We start from the raw sequence: 12,637 nt of genomic DNA on the forward strand, positions 1-12,637 counted from the left end.
CCTTATTACATAGATCACGTTCTTCTTTACTATCCTGGAAGACTGGGCTCTATGTTAAATCAGTAGCTAAAAAGCATGTGCCCCATCAAGTTCAATTCTAAATTTGGTCTGGAAAAAATCTTTATTTGTCACTATTGACTGTCTTTATTCCACATCTATACTCAAGTATCAGACTGGGGATTTTGCTCCTCACAGGACTAAGCTGTCTACAAAATCTGACATGAACTCCAGGACCTGGTCCTCTGGAGTTCTTCCAATCTTTAAAAATTCCCAAGGTCACATTCTATTCTGACACTCTTTACCTAAGAACAGGAAAGAATAGACATGAAAAGACAAGAATGGCAATGTTTTAGCAGATCAAATTGGGAAATAAATTTCTTTCTAGGATTCTTTGGTTACCTATATTGTATTTTTAGTGTTTCCTATTCTTTATTCTATCCACTGCACCACCTAGATGCCCCATAATGAATTTAAAAGTTGCAGAATGATAATCTTAACATATTGGGTGGAGGAGAAGCATAGTAACAATAATATGTAATGTTTTGTGGCACTTTAAGATTTGCAAAATACATATTTTAACTCACATTATTCTCATTACAACCCTTTGATGTTGGTATTATTATTATCCTTCTTTTACAGATTGGGAACTTGAGTTTGAGAGAATTAAATAACTTGTCCAGGATTAGATTTGAACTCAGGCTCTCCATCCAATTCTCTAATTTACCACATAATAGCCTTCTTCTGATGCAAGCACAATATTGTGGGTATTATTGTCTGAGTTTTACCTATGTGTGTTGAATGTAGTTCCATGATTTGTCTATATCTTCCTTACAAGAAAATATGAATAGATGGAGATTGTGATTCCTATCACATTAGAACTAGACCCTATTCTTAAAGAATGGGTACTTGGCTTGAAGTATATCTATCTTCCTTCCCAAATATAGTTAATCTAAGGGACATAATATTTAGGTTCAAGATGAATTTTTTATGGTTATTTTTTAACAGGGAAGGGATACACTAAACTATATATCCAGGACTTTGTTTCCTTCCCACCAAATAAATGCCAGTTCCACAAAAACTACATGTAGAAAATATCAAATCTAATTATTCAAACTGATAGCAAACTATATACATAGAAAGTATACAGGTGAGAATATATTAGCCAATGCACAGAGGGAAGGAGCTTTCCCATTAACAGTGAGATTTTTCAGTTTAAGAAAGTAAGAGTTTCAGATCTCACCCAAGGGGAAATTCCCCAAAATCTCTAGTATAGCAAGCTGGATACAGGAACATGAAGAAGTGCTGGTTCCACTACATATTGGCTTTTTCCCAGTCCTCTTTTTAGAGACCTCTTTCTGAAGAGAAATTGAAATCACCTGAATTCTCTCTGGAAACTAAAAGCCAAAAGATCAGTACTTTTCTTCTCTCCAGTTCTAATTCAGGTGAGGATCATTGAGAAATCAATCTCCATGAAAGAGAGTCTTCTGCAAAGAACTTTTAGCTTAGGGTTAAAACAACGGAGCTCACCTGGTCTCCTTTGAATAAGTTTCTGCTAAACCCTGATTGTCATTCTCTGCCAAAGGGAAGCAACCTATCCTTCCTTTTCTTTAGGAAGAACATTTTTCATTATCTTTTTTTTTTTAAGGCTTGCCCAGTGAGACTAAGCAGTGTTTGGAGACTCAAGTTCCCTGCTGAGAATTGTTGCACTGAGAATAAATTGTTCTCCTCAAAAGGGAAATGAATTTGGCATAGATACTACTGTGTTTTCACCCTTTCCCAATAGAGCTCAAAGAGAGTGAGGTAAGGATAGCATCCCTAACATCTGCTCAATCAATTCTAAAGATATTCAAATAGATTATGGTTCTCAAGATGGAACAAGGAGGGATATGCAGGAGTATGCATACTTTAGCTATAGAAATCAGTGCACTTGAGTGGAGGTGTGTTATTCCTTAACCTTGAAATTGCTGTTCCTTAATGGGAAAGGGATCATAGACTTAGCATCCTATAGGGAGTTGGATGGGCAGAGGGGAGGAAGGAAGGAAAGAGAAAGATTAAATAGATTGTAAGAAAATACTAAAAGGAAAGTAGTGGGATATGAGAGAGGAAGTAGGCAATTGGTAAAGATATGAGAGAAATAGACAGCAATGAGAATGGACCAATCTAATTCAGGAATAGTGAATAGACCACCTTGGGGGCACTACATCATATAGAGAGAGAGATATTATGAGGTAAGGGTGGAAAGATAAATTGGAGTCAGATTGTTGATAGCAATAATGCTAGCAAAATGACTTTCTAATTTATTCATAGGTTATAGGGAGTTACTGAAGAGCAAACTATTACATACAGCAATTCTCAAACCAACATATTTGGTTTACTATGTTGTTTAGTTGATAGTCATGTTTGAATCTTTGTGACCCCATTTGAGTTTTTTTTGGCAAATATACTTGAGTGGTTTGCCATTTTCTTTTCCAGCTCATTTAACAGGTAAAGAAATTGAAGGAAACAGGGTAAACTTACCCAGGGTCACATAGCTAGTCTGAGGCTGGATTTGAACTCCGGTCCTCCTAACTCCAGGATTGGTGTTCTATCCATTTTGCCACACAGCTGCCCCAGGAATATTATGGGATATATTATTTTTTAATTTCAGAAACTGGAAAAATATTTGTAAGAATCAGGGGAACCTAGCATAATGGAAAAAGCTCTATATTTACAGTCAAAGAATTTGGGTTCAAATCCTGTTTTTATCCCCACTTATATGTTCTTTGACAAGTCATCTTTTTCAGACTTGTTTCTTCATCTGTTAGAGTTAAACCAGATGACCCTTAAAGTAATGACCAATTTAAAATCCATGGTCCTTTAAAAAAATTCCATCTTCCATTAGGGATAAACCAAAGTGATCCAGAGAAGCAAAGAACAACTGAAAGTTGACACATCCATAGGACACAAGGCAATCCTAGAATCTGTGGTGCAGCATTGACAATAAGTAAAAGGAGGCAGGATGAGATTAATTTGAGCCCTCATCATAACAGCAAAGAATATGGGATATGTACCGTTTTATCCAATTCCCTGGGGATACATTGGGGAAGGATAGAAGTGTTAACTCAATTAGTTTAGGGCAAAAAAGGCACTAAATATATGCGACAAGGCAAGAATTGCTAAAATTACAGACTAAAAACTGAACCAAAATGAAACAAACCCAAAGGGGGGGGGGGGGGTAAAGTACAGGTAGCAGGGAAGTCTAAGTCAAAACTACAAATGAAGCTGAAAGTCACAAGAAATGTGATTAGTCAACTAATAATTGTTGCAAGGGTCAGCAAGCTATAGTGATTTCCCTCTCCCTTCTTCTTTGAAGGATTCCTATATGAAGGACCCAAATAGGCTTAATAAAACAATTTCAGTCCTAAACAGAGCATTATTCTCCAATGAGAGGGGTGAGTGTCCCTTATCTCACACTCATTGTTCTTTTATGGACCTCCTTTTTGGTGCTCCAGATAAAAATTGTTTAAGTTTTAGCTCATAGCGAGTATAGGGAGCTCCCCAAAGTAGGGGAAAGGTACTTAATGTACCATGTGAGCCAAATTTTGGACAGTTTTATTCCCTATGCACTAACTTTTGAGACAGCTGGCCAGATGGCGCCATTGGTACAGCACTTGGCCAGGAAGACCTGAGTTCAAAGATAGCCTCACACACTAGGGGTGACTCTGAGTAAGCCACTTAACCTCTGTTTGTCACATTTTCCTCAACTGTAAAATGAGGATCAGATGAGATCATATTTGTAAAATGCTTAGCACAGTGTCTAGCACAGAGTAGGTTTTTTAATATAAATGTTTATTCCTTTCTTCTTTCCCTTTCTCTTTCCCCCAGATACAAAAGAAATACTTTACACGAAGAACTCATGAGTAAATGTAAAAAAGATACACAATCAAACAAATGGAAATACTATTATAATTTTTATATAATAAAAGATTAATATTGATATATATTACTGATATATTATCTTTATGAATATGATAGCAATATTGATGTATAATAAATATTGAAATATTTTAAATCTCATCTAAAGATTTTTTTAAGTGATACTAGATACTATATTAAGTGATACTAGATACTATATTTAACCCTGATTCCATACTGTACTTCTGTCTTCTGATAAGACAGGTCAGAGCTCAGGTTAACTCTTTTTGGTGGTCATCTACTCCAAAGCCATTGAAGTAGTTGGTGAATGTTCCCTTTGTCTCTAGTCAACTTTGATCAAAGAAGCAGGGAACTCTGATGGAACTCTCAAACTGACAGCTTGACTTCCAAGCCTGAACTCAGACATTTTAGGATTAATTCATATTCACCTAAGAAAAGAAAAGAAAAAATATAGAAGATGAAGATCAAAACCCAGGATCAAGGCTGCTTAAGAATTTTACCTGTAATGTGCATGGTATTTTTAAGGAGGGGTAGAAAGAAGAACCTCCCTTTCACATGTTCATGAAAGCAACGTCCATGCAAAAGGTTCAAGGAGGAAAAGTATAGAGGTTCTTTCTGTTTTTTTTAAAGATTTATTGAGTCATCAACTTTTCCTGCTCAGTAGCTGTTAAGTGGAAGACCTCTTCATCTTGAAGTAGTAGTAGTAGTAGTAGTAGTAGTAGTAGTAGTAGTAGTAGTAGTAGTAGTAGCAACAGCAGCAGCAGCAGTAGCAGCAGCAAGCAGCAGCAGTAGTAGTAACATAAGAAGGAATAATAAGAATTAAAAATAAAAATAAATATAAGAATAATGACAGTAGCTAGCATTTATATACCATTTCAAGGTTTGCAAGGCTAATCCCCTTTATACTGAGTCACAAACATGATCAGATGGAGGAGTCAGTCATTTTGTCATTCCCCAAATTCTCAAGACCTGAATTGCCATTTGTACTTGTCCTGAATCAGGAAGGACAAGATACTCTGTTCAGTTATTCATTATAACGAGGTAAAATTAGTGATTCCTTTTTCAATAATCATCATAACATGAACTAAATTCTTTTTTCACAATTTAAAAATATAAACCCAAATCCTGACTCAAAGTTGTCTTTAACCCCTCTCTCAGATGATCTAAAATTGCCACCATCCTAGTGAAATTACAGAATCCTAGAACTTCAGATCGGGAAGAAGTATAAATGGTCTGGAAGATCATCTAGTTCAACTCGTAGCAAAATAGGGATCCTGCCTATAATACACTCAAGAAGTGATCATACCACTTTTGCTTAAATACCTCTAGTGAGGAAAAATTCATTATGTCCAAAAGCAGCAGTTCTAATAGTTCTGAACAGTCCTAATAGTAAGGCTTACATCAAGCCAGCATTTTATTTTCCTCAACTTCAACCCATCTACATGAGACAGACCTTCAAATAGCTTGATGATAGCCGTGATTCCCCCAAGACCTTCTCATTTCTAGGTTAAGCATACTAATATGGTAACAACTGAAGATAAAGGAAATGTTTAGCCTTTCTCCAGAAATTCCCAAGTTTACCAATGCTCTTCCTAAAGAGCAATCCCCTAGATGTGATTTTAAATAGGATAGAATAGAGTGAAACTGTAATCTTCCTTTGTTTCTCATTTCAACCTTACACTCCATTAATTTGTTTATTGCCATGTCATATAGTTGACTCATACTGAGTATACGAAAACATCAAATTTATTTTTATATGAACTGCTGTATATCTGTGTCTCTTATATCTAGTACTTATGAAGTTTTGTTTTGTTTTAATTTTTATATAGAACTGGTTTTTCCCATTTAGCTTTTTCTCATTTTGGCCTCTTGACCTTTTTGGGTCTTGAATCTGGTGTCCAGTGTATTAGTTGTGCCTCTTTGTACCATCTGTAAATTTGCTTAGCATGCCATCTAATTCCTTTATTTAAGTAATTAATAGAAAATTTTAAACTATACAGAGCCAAGACAGATTCTTGGGACGCTCCACTAGAGATCCCTCTTTCAAACCCATGAAAACCTTTCTAAATTCTCCTAGCTTTAGGATCATCTAGCTCATATCTCTCTATGTTGTTCATAATACTGAATGTGAAAACCTTTCTTAAAATAGATTACTAAATTTTAAATAAATTATATCTATATCATTCTTCTAATGTGCTAGATGAAGAATCCTTCAAGTAATAAAATTATCTTCTTTTAAAAGATTGAGGCAGCTAAATGGCATAATGGAAATAGATCATTGAAGGAAGATCCATGGTCAAATCCAGCATCAGACTCATATTAACTGTGTGACTTTGAGCAAGATATTTGAAAAAAGACCTTTGCCTCAGTTTCCTCATCTGTAAAGTGAGGAAAATAAGAGTATTATCTTTCAAAGGTGTTATAATAATAAAATAGAGTCATTTGTAAACTGCTTAGCATAGCATAGATACTACATAAATATCAGCTATTGTCATTATTACAAACATCTACTAGAAAATATAATTAATTAATAAAAACCTATTCTTTTTTTTAACATTTTATTTGTTTTCCAATTATATACAATAGTAATATGTACCCATCATTTTTTTTGCAAGGCTCTGAATTCTATAATTTCCCCCCCCTCCCTTCCCCCCCCCCAGAAGACTGTCTGACAGTCTCATAATTGTTTCCATGCCATACACTGATGCAAGTTAAATGTTATAAGAGTAAGCATAAGAATAAACACAAACCCCCTCCCCCCCCCCCAGATGAGAACCTCAAGAATAGAGAGAAAGAGAAAAAAAATTGTACTTCAGTCTGTGTTCAGATTTCAATGGGTCTGTCTCTGGGGTGAGTTGCTTTCTTTATCATAAGTCCACCAGAGAAGTTGTTTCAATATTTTTCCCTCAGTTGCTATTACTAGCTGTACTTCCACTCTATTTCTCCTCACTCTCATTTATTCTATTCTCTCTTTCCTTTCCTTTTGGCCCTGTCCAAAAGTGTGTTGAATCTGAGTACCCTCTCCCTCGATCTTCCCTCTCTTCTATCACCTATTCCCCCTTTCCCTCCCCCCATTCCCCCTCATCCCATTCCTTTCCTCCCATACTTCTCCAGGGCAAGATAGATTTCCTCACCCTATTAAGTGTGTATGTCATTTCCTCCCTGAGCCATTTCCAATGAGAATGAAGGCTCACTCAGAGAATAACCTATTCTTTTTTTTTTTTTTAGATTTTTCAAGGCAGTGGGGTTAAGTGGCATGCCCAAGGCCACACAGCTAGGTAATTATTAAGTATCTGAGGTCAGATTTGAACCCAGGTACTCCTGACTCCAAGGCTGGTGCTCTATCCACTGCGCCACCTAGCCGGCCCAAGAATAACCTATTCTTAATGAAGTCAAGAATACTATTTATTCTTCTGGGAGTTTATCTGTCTGACCCTTTCAATTTCTTCCCTCTCCTCCAGGCTTCATCTTCATCTCTCTCCTCTCCAGCCTCAGAACTGACCTATAGTTTCCATTTCCCCCCTAAAAATCAGGACAGTTCAACTGAACTAATATTATGCAGACTTGAAATATTTTTCTTGTTCTTTATAATCATTCAAAGATCTTAGAAAGTATCTCAAAAAAAATCACATTCACTAATTCTTTCAGTTTCCTGGGTGAACATTAATGTGGATCAATTGGCTCTAATTCAGCACTATTATAGTAACTATTAATATGTCACTTACTGTCTTATTATCTCCCTTATAAATTGTTCTCTTGAGTGAGAGCCATTCCTTTACCATAAACCACTACCCTTATGTCATGCCAAAACCTTGAACACAGTACATAAAAACTGAATGGACATTTTCCTCCCAGGCCATCTATGACCTGTCCTACTTAACACCAGCAATCTCCCTTTCTAAGAGACTTCAATTGTCAAAATCACCTTTAAATCTTCTCATATCCTCTCATAGATTCATTCACTTAGAGAAGGAAAGGACCTCAGAGGTCATCCAGCTCCACCCACTAATTTTACAGATGAGGAAACAGATTCAGAGAAGAGAAATAACTTGCTTATGATCATAAAGGTAATAAGTGGCAGAAAAGAATTCAAGCCCAGATCCTCTGTTTCCAAATGAAATCCTCTTCATTTCATCATGGGGTATATGTGTGTGTGTGTGTGTGTGTGTGTGTGTGTGTGTGTGTGTGTGTGTGTGTCTTTATATTGTAAAAATATGAGCCAATATAAAAAATTAAAATATCAAGGGGAAGGAAGTGAAGAAGGTGTGATCTTATAAAAAATTTCGGAAGCAGCTCACCGCTTTATAATCAGAAATTTCATAATAAATAACATATGTAAACATAAAGGAGGAAGGGGTCCTAAAGACAGGAGATTCCAATGCAGATATTATTGCACTACTAAAAAAATGGAACATGTTTTGTTTAAATGGTCCTATATTAAGACAGAAATAAAAAGGGAGCATTCAGAATTGCAGCAACTCATGAGGCTCCTGCATCCTCAAATGTAAATTTGGGCCAGGACATGTGAGGTTCTAGCCCTAAATCCTTTCCAACCATTTCTAGACTAAAACATTTCAGGAATACATTCTGGGTTTTGGAATAGATTGGGGACAGACATAGATATTCAGATTGTAAATGGATGTCCTAACTTAAATCTTAGTATGACCAAATACTGAAAGTGATCATAAATCAATTTGAATTCCCAAATGTGTTTAAGACTAGGAATAAGGGCTTAGCTGGAATGGTACAGACATCCTGGTCCCTATAAAACAACAAATAATTTTCCTGGATTGGAGTACTCTTTTATCCATTATTTAGCTTCTATTCTAATCATCATTATTCAACCCTCTGTGTTCATATAGCAAATGAGTAGTTACGAATAGCTTTCAGACATAAATAACATGGATAAAGTTCCATCCAACAGACTTCCTTTTCGGAGTTTGTGTGTGTATACACACACACACACACACACACACACACACACACACACATAATATTTGGCCCTATAAAACAAAATGTTATTAAGCAGAATTAAATACAGAAATAAGGGGAGTAAGAATAGTGATAAAATTTTAAAGTGACTTTTTTTAGGGGGTTTTTTTTGCAAGGCAAATGGGGTTAAGTGGCTTGACCAAGGCCACACAACTAGGTAATTATAAAGGCCAGATTTGAACTCAGGTACTCCTGACTCCAGGGCTGGTGCTCTAGCCACTGTACTATCCAGCCACCCCGAATAGTGATAAAATTTTAATAAGATTTAATTATATGACAGCAATTCAGAACCAAATCCTTTAATTCTCTCATATATATAATGCTTTACTGGAAGGCTAAAATTTGTCTATTACTACTATCACCTGCTTAATTCTAGTTCTTTATTTCTTACATCTACTACCTCTTCCATACTCACATTGCCACCAACCTGATTCACAAATCTTTACTTACTTTAGCCCTATACTATTGATGTAGCTTTCATACTACTCTCTCTTTCTCTGAGATTTTTTTGATCTAATCTAGCCTATATACTAGACAAACTAATCTTCCCAACGCAAAATTTCATCATGTCACTCCCTTGATCAGTGGCCCCATATCCAGCCTTTGGATCAGATTAAAAATTTCTTAACCTGGAATTTTTGAAGGCTATAATTTTAGTCAAACCCCACCACTGGCTATGTCTTGATATAATCATTCATTCTCTTACTTCATTTGTATTAAATGTTCCTCATTGCTTCTCTTTGCTTGTTGAAATGTTTCATCACCACACTTCAATGCTACCTTTGTCATCATCTTCCCTAATATTCCCCTCATGTATCTCCAATTGAACATAACTTGGGTCCTCTCAAATTTTTCTGAGGTACTTTGTCTAGGTACTTCTCACATTTTTTTTTCCTGTTCCTTCACTAACAAAACTGTTTGCTTCTCAAGGGAGTAACCTGTATTTACCACTTTATGCTATTTTTCTATACTTATTTTTGTAGATATTTTATCTCCCTTCAGTAGATTTAAATTTCAAGGAACCATATTTTGTTTATTTTGTTTTATTTTTGTATCCCCAGAGCCTTGTCAAAGTAATCACTTAATAAATACTTTTTTGACTATTAAAAGTTATATTTTTATCTTTTGTTCATCCTATTTTGCTATATATATATATATATATATATATATATATATATATATATTTACCATTCTTCCTTAGACAAAATATTATAAATTTTTTTATTGTGTCTTAAGGCTTACAAAGTATTTCCCTCATACCAGAAGCCTTGAAATGATTTGTAGACATTTTATGCCTTTATGGAATTCTCATTAAGTTCAAAATTACACATTAGTTTGTGAAATTCTCTTCTACATGGGTTACTCCTTCAAGGTCCTTGGTCCTGCATTTTCTTGAGTCCTTTGCTTCAGAGGGATTATGATGCTTGAAGTTGCCATCATCCTTGGGTACTATATTACTGCATCTAACTTCTTCATATGTCCACATCACCATCTCAACCAATCTCTAGATCAGGTGTGTCCAACTTTGTTGTTGTTCTCATTGATGGTGTGGGTGAATGTATTAATGAAAGGATATTGAATTCTGTATGCATTCCTTGATGGGTTTTTGTTTGGTGATGAGGCCAGAAGAACTAAAAGATTGATCAATTCTGGTCTAAAGATATTGTTAAAAGTTTTAAGGTTGGGGCAGCTAGGTGGCGCAGTGGATAAAGCACCGGCCCTGGAGTCAGGAGTACCTGGGTTCAAATCTGGTCTCAGACAATTAATAATTACCTAGCCGTGTGGCCTTGGGCAAGCCACTTAACCTCATTTGCCTTGCAAAAACCTAAAAAAAAAAAGTTTTAAGGTTATCATTCCTCTTGCTGTGCATCTTCTTACAACTCCATAGAGCCACCAGAAAGATCATATCCTTTACTTTGGACTCTATGGAAAGCAGGAATGGCATAATGATAGCCATTGAATGGCTCTTCAGGGGCTCTTGTGAGGAAGGGACTCTGAAGATTATTCAGTCTAATGCACTCATTTTAAAAATAAAGAAATGGGGTGGCTAGATGGCACAGTGGATAGAGAACTGGCCTTGGAGTCAGGAGTACCTGAGTTCAAATCCAGCCTCAGACACTTAATAATTAGCTAGCCGTGTGGCCTTGGGCAAGCCACTTAACCCCATTGCCTTGAAAAATCTAAAGAAATAAAAATAAAATAAAAATAAAGAAATGGAAACCCAGAGAATGAATTGGAACATGTTTGAAAAAAGAAATTCAGTGAGAAGTAGAATATCCAGGTCAAGTCATATAAATATTTATTCATTATTATTGATTGAATAAATCTTCTACCAAATTCCTGGGTGACCTTAGGCAAATCCTTTCTCTGTTTCCTCTTTAGTAAATTAGAATCATGGCATTTATTTTGACAACCCCAAACAGTTGTTATCAAATAGAATAACAATATCATCTTAAAGATATAAAAGGTTACTACTGTTTTTGCAACTTCCCCCTTCTCCTACCAAATAAAAACACTCGTCTATTTGATGAGGATCCTCAGTTGGCTTATTATATTACATCTTCTATCTTGTATATTAGAGAATCAGACAGAATATTTATCCAGCACATCAGTATCATGAGAATAAAACCAATACTGCCATATTTTTTTGGTAAAGAAAAATAATTAAATTGGCTATTTGACTCTTTACTTCCCCTTTCTAGGTTCATTCCCTGATTTACAGAACATGCTCCCTTACCTATAGCTCCACATACACCACCCACATGCAATGACCTCCTGATTGTGGGACCATAGGCTTAGATTTGTAAGGAACCTATGCTTCATCTGGTGCCAATTCTCTCTTTTTTCAGGTAAGGAAGCTGAGGCCCAGAGAAGTTAAGTGACTTGTACAAAGTCATATATGGCAGGGTTGGAATTTGAAACAAGCTCTTCTGACTCCAAATGCAGCTTCACTGTGCCATTCCTCAAGTCTTTCCATCAGAGCCTTATTTGGCCTCTTTCATATTGAAACCAAAATAATTAATAGTTAACATGATTCCCATACCAAGAATATTTGAAGGTTGTCAAGAGATATGTAAAAAAAGCAATATTTTTTTAAAAAGGAAATAAAGTATCTGAGTTTTCACTCAGATTTTGAGTAGGTACAGCATCGCCATGCTTCCCTCATCTCTTGAAATTTATGAACTGGTAATAATGAATATGAAGTATTTTGGAAGGAAAAGGAGAAATGATGCATGGATATGGAATGGTTACTCAAATCCTTTGTTTCTTCAGTACTCTGGATATTAGGTTTATGACAGATATACTGTACAATATAAGGTATATAGCCTTTAGACTATTCATTAACACCCTTTGCAGTGTGGAGGATATTGGAATAGGTCAAAGCCTAGAGAAGTTTCTGGTTCTTAAAAGAATAGAGATTATGCCAAGGATCATCATTCTCTTGCTCAGAATTTTAAATCCCTGGATTTGGAAGTTATAGAGCTCAAGAACACTGAGTCTATAAGTTTCTGGCATGGAAGAAGGAGATTAAGAGTGTATTCACTTTATAGTCCTTTTAGTGAAACACAATAAAAACACTGTACCCGTCTTCAGAAGTTTACAATGTAGTAAACATATGATATATCTTATCTAGGACTCCATGATCAAGCTTGTACTTTACTTGAAGGTTGTGGACCAAGAGGGTAGTTGATTTTTTTTTTAGATTTTTGCAAGGCAAACGGGGTTAAGT

The sequence above is a fragment of the Macrotis lagotis genome, chromosome 2 (assembly GCF_037893015.1).
Source record: "Macrotis lagotis isolate mMagLag1 chromosome 2, bilby.v1.9.chrom.fasta, whole genome shotgun sequence".
Lineage (NCBI taxonomy): Eukaryota > Metazoa > Chordata > Mammalia > Peramelemorphia > Peramelidae > Macrotis > Macrotis lagotis.